We start from the raw sequence: 5434 nt of genomic DNA, 5'->3' as shown, positions 1-5434 counted from the left end.
CTGATGGATTTGATCTTTATCCACCATTCAACTATTCGTTTACAAACTGTCTTCCATTTTATTTCCCCCTTCCTGTATGCTCCAACACCTACCCTTCAGCTTGCGGCTGTTATTGGTTGCGGTAAGTTCTGTTCATCTGTGTCTAGAATACATTTGTTTTGATGCCACATTTTTGTGCCTCTTTCTTCTACATACTTATTTTGTTTTTTTGGGTTTGATAGCCTAGGTATAGGATCTGCTTTGGCATCCTACTTGTTTTTATATTGATGTGCTTTTAAAGTCCGATTTACCTGCTTTTATGTTCATTGGTTTCAGATTAATAAAATAGAAGAAAACACGCATGGCTCTCATAGAAAAACCAAATATGTCTTAGTCGTGGATAAGACTGAAATTGTGATGGTCTGTCTACAAATGCGTTGATGGCCATTGTTCCTTTCAATTTTATGAATCTGCTGTGTTTTTATGAACAGAAAACAAAACCAGACCATGCCAAAACTGAGATGAATGAGAAGGATAATTATTGCAGACACCAGAGCAGATTTCAATGGCCATGATGGCATGTATGTTGATGCTTCTATATGTGCTGGGAGTGCCTTGATATCAACTGCAAAATGTTCTTGAACCTGCTTCAGCACATCCTCCTCTGATGAAGAAGCAGAAGAAACAAAGGTAATTGCAAGACCTTTGTGCCAAACCGTCCAGCCCTTCCAACCCTGTGAAAATAAGTATCTGCAGACTCAGGCATGTCATAGTTGATAACAATATTAACTCTTTCAATGTCAATTCCCCTGCCTACCAGATCAGTTGCAACCAGAAGCCTCTTATTCCCCTCCTTGAAACTTTTATATCTCATCAGTCTTTCATCTTGCTGCATTCCAGAATGAATGCAGGTACAAGGAAAGCTGCACCCCACCAGCAGCTTGGATAGCTCAGAAGCCCTTTTCACACTCTTCACAAATATAACCACCTGGTTGAAATCCAGGACATCCAGCAAATCAGTCAGCTTCCTGTTCTTTTCTACCTCAGCCAGTTTTATATAGTGCTGAACTAGACCATGAAGTGTGAGCTTGGCCTCATCATCAACATATATCTCCATAGGATCCTGCATGAATTTTTTGCAGACAGGCCTGATTTCCTTGCTCAGTGTGGCTGAAAACATCATGACCTGCTTGTCATGAGGGGTCATCTTGAAAATGGCCTGTACATCTCTCCTCATGTCCAAAGATTCCAGCATTTTGTCACATTCATCCAGAATAAAATGCCTGATATTTCTCAGACTGAGATCCTTGTCTTTTGCCAATGCCAGAATCCTTGCAGGGGTCCCAACAACTATTTGGGGGGATTCATTTTTTAATATTTCCTTGTGAGTTTTGATAGGCAGGCCTCCATAGAATACAACAACCTTCAATTCTTTCAGATGAGTCATAAACCTCTCAAATTCATGGCATATCTGGTATGCCAATTCTCTAGTATGGCACAAAACTAGGGCAGAGACTTGGCCTTCTGTGGGTTCGATCTGCTGCAGAGTTGAAAGCACGAAAACTGCTGTTTTCCCCCATTCCAGATTTGGCCTGGCAGAGTACATCCATGCCCAGAATCGCCTGAGGAATGCACTCGTGCGGAACTTATGAGGGATGTTCAAATCCAGAGTCCACAATTGCTCGAAGGAGCTCTGGCTTCAGTAGGAAATCCCACATAACCTTTCTTGGAGGCTTCATCAGTGGCAAAATGTTCCTCCAATGCTTGTGCGTCCAATTCCTCTTCTTCATGGTCCAGGAGCTCTTCATTATAAATCTCTTCCTTCAACTCTTCCACATTGTCTACTCCTTGTTTTGCCATTTTCACTAAAAATATGAAGCACAAGCGCAGGTTTATGATGAAATAGCAGAAGAGGTTTTATTGCTGTAAAAGATGAAATAATGATGCAGAAAACCAGCCATGTGTGTCTCAAAGCACTCTCAGAAATTATATAAATCAAGATTCAACAGACATACCCATCTCATTCAAATTGGTGACAACTTCATAGGGTGATATTTAAAGTACATTTGAGAGAACTGCCTTTTCTGGCTATGTTGGTTATGTTTTCCACCAACCCTGCATCAACCACACTAATTAAATGTCATGTAGTCACTATTACATTTCAATTGGTGACAAATTCATAGGGTGATATTTAAAATACATTTGAGAGAACCACCTATAAGTTGTATGAAAGCTGACTTAGCAGTCTTTGGTTCCCTACCAAAGATTGTAACTATTAGTGCCAAGTGCTCTCAACTTTCTCCATGGTAGACGCTTCGAGGGTTGCATTGCACTAATAGATTTCAAAACTTTGTGACGAGGCTTGATTCTAAACTCTAAACTACACAACATGAGATTAGAATGTGTTAAAAGAAACTTTGAACAAAATAGTCCATGATTTTCTGCACTTTACAACCCACAATGCAACAGAAATGGTGGCATTGATTTAAGGACTTTGCCTTTGTAAAGGCCTGAAAATAAGCAGAAATATCCAAGTAGAAGTAGAAGAGAAAATTGTTAATTGAAGTTAGAGGAGGAAAGGTTCTTCTAAATTTAGAAGTGCAATAAATTTGGTAGAAGAACCGGCATATGAAGGTAAGGCATATGAACAGAAAACAAAACCAGACCATGCCAAAACTGAGATGAATGAGAAGGATAATTATTGCAGACACCAGAGCAGATTTCAATGGCTATGATGGCATGTATCAGTATGTTGATGCTTCTATATGTGCTGGGAGTGCCTTGATATCAACTGCAAAACGTTCTTGAACCTGCTTCAGCACATCCTCCTCTGATGAAGAAGCAGAAGAAACAAAGGTAATTGCAAGACCCTTTGTGCCAAACCGTCCAGCCCTTCCAACCCTGTGCAAATAAGTATCTGCAGACTCAGGCATGTCATAGTGGATAACAATATTAACTCTTTCAATGTCAAATCCCCTGCCTACCAGATCAGTTGCAACCAGAAGCCTCTTATTCCCCTCCTTGAAACTTTTGTATCTCATCAGTCTTTCATCCTGCTGCATTCCAGAATGAATGCAGGTACAAGGAAAGCTGCACCCCACCAGCAGCTTGGATAGCTCAGAAGCCCTTTTCACACTCTTCACAAATATAACCACCTGGTTGAAATCCAGGACATCAAGGACATCACGGTTTCTTCTCTATGCGATCCGGATTGCGTGATTCACATTTTCTTCAGTGATGGGAAAATTTATTAGAGGCCGAATCGCTCAAAACAGTCAAACTCCAGTAATAATCTGGCTTCAAATCCAGCAGTCAACAAAATGTCCAAAATATTATCAGAGCTGTTGTAGGATGGAACTGTATGAAGTCGGTTTTCTGTCAAATTGTTTATGCATACAAGATTATTGTAAATGCCACCATCTTACATCTTATTTTTGCCCATTCGTTTATGGGAGTCACGATTGTTCTTATGTGTCAGATGCATGACCTCAATTGGTAAAATTTGTGTACCTGATTCTTATTGAAGTTAATGTTAAAATGTCTCAACTTTGAAACTACTTCTACGCTTATCGCCACCTCTCTGAAGTTTGAAAGGCAAAAATAGCGCATGAATAATGTGAATAGATTCACAGAAGATATGTAGACTCTTTCTCGTTGAATATAATATATTCTTTGAGGTATGACTAAAGGGAACAAACATTACATTTAGCTTGTTTGACAGTTAAGACTTCTTTTACACTTGTCATCTCCCTGAAGTTTGAAAACGCAAAAATAGTGCGTGAATAATGGAGACCAAGCCGAACAGAGAATTAACAATATATCATTGTAGCAACTTAAACTGGAAGCCACGAGTGACAAGCGCGCAAATGCATGTCTTTTATGAATATACATTGGATTTTTTCAATTCCTGAGAGGGTTTTTCTCCGGTTAAAAGTCAGTGTGATCTCTGTCTGAATACTTTTCCCCTCCGTCTCCAGTCACACCTCCAGCAAAGTTCGATCACTGTTATGCATGCCCTGTTGGTAGCACTTGCTGTTGTGCCTATGACATCGGTAATTTCTGCCTTTAATGGGGATGATGTTCTTATAAATCAACTACCTAATGCAGAGATAACCGCCACTGCTTCCCACGATTTCCCATTCTGTGATTTCAATGTAGGAACTTGTCTTAAGATTAGTCATCCATCATTTCTTTGTGCGCATTTTTCATTTCAAATCACCAATTCCGGCTTATGGAGTTTTAGTGTTTAGAATCAATTTGCAAGTAAAAAGTTGAAATTTTGTTATTTGGAAGCGATTTGCAAATAAAAGGCTGAAATTTTGGTGTTTGGAATAGATTTGCAAGTAAAAGACCCTTGTTATAGTGTGATTGACATGTTAAAGTTCCATTTGTTTTACTTTAATTCTCACAACTCATATTTCAGGTAGCCTTTCAGGGTTTTAAGGTTTGGAGTGTTAATCTGTTGACCTTTGATACTCATCCAAGATTTATTGGTATTTACAGAGCAAGAATGATCCATTTGGAGTTCATATGCCCAAGCTTACTCATGCAAACCCACATTTTGCAACTCAAGTTGAAAGACTAGCTGCCAAACAAGATCACGGTTTCTTCTCTATGCGATCCGGATTGTATGATTCACATTTTCTTCAGTGATGGGAGAATTTATTAGAGGCTGAATCGGTCAAAACAGTCAAACTCCAGTAATATTCTGGCTTAAAATCCAGCAGTCAACAAAATGTCCAAAATATTATCAGAGCTGTTGTAGGATGGATCTGTATGAAGCCTGTTTTCTGTCAAATTGTTTATGCATACAAGATTATTGTAAATGCCACCATCTTACATCTTATTTTTGCCCATTCGTTTGAAACACAATGTTAACCACGGATTTACAGCGCACTCATGAAATAAATAAAAAATATGTACTGCAGATCAGAGAGCCAACTTGAAGGTTGAATAAAGGATCCAATGGAAGAGCTTTAGAGACTAAAACCTAAAAGAACATAATCACAATCAGAAGGTTTTTTTAAAAAGATGAAAAGTGACTTGTGCAACAGTGACTTTCAGGCATAATATCTTACCTCAAGTCAGAAACTAATAATTGAAAGAAGGTAAATCCAGATAGTATGTGTGCAATTTGCTTTGTGATGCCACATACTTCATTACACTTCATTACACTGCATCAATATATATTGAATAAAGATAGACAACCATTTTTGTTTCACATTTTTTGCTCTGAATACTCAGAAAGATATCATTGCATGTAGTTTGAAGTTATGATACATACTTTCGCTTTCAACAACGTTCATTCACATGTTGATGTTGTTATTCTTCCGCACTTTATGCCTTACGGCGTTTCCTTTGCAACATTTGGTGCAAATGCTAGTTTATATTATTTAAAACATTAAAAATATAATTTTATTTAAAACCAACCATGGCAATCTAATTTGGTAAGGAT

The 5434-nt window shown here is 38.4% G+C and overlaps 2 pseudogenes; both read right to left on the bottom strand.

Annotated features, from left to right (window-relative positions):
• Nucleotides 1–347: 347 nt before the first annotated feature.
• Nucleotides 348–1839, bottom strand: LOC149164008 (DEAD-box ATP-dependent RNA helicase 15 pseudogene; annotated as a pseudogene).
• A 463-nt stretch (nucleotides 1840–2302) lies between these two features.
• LOC149164007 (DEAD-box ATP-dependent RNA helicase 15 pseudogene) lies at nucleotides 2303–5058 on the bottom strand (annotated as a pseudogene).
• Nucleotides 5059–5434: the final 376 nt, after the last annotated feature.

This window comes from Pinus tabuliformis, chromosome 5_1, assembly GCF_031772625.1.
Source record: "Pinus tabuliformis cultivar Carrire ecotype Pingquan chromosome 5_1, CPIR1, whole genome shotgun sequence".
NCBI classification, from domain to species: domain Eukaryota; kingdom Viridiplantae; phylum Streptophyta; class Pinopsida; order Pinales; family Pinaceae; genus Pinus; species Pinus tabuliformis.
This window is presented reverse-complemented; position numbering and strand designations above follow the sequence as displayed.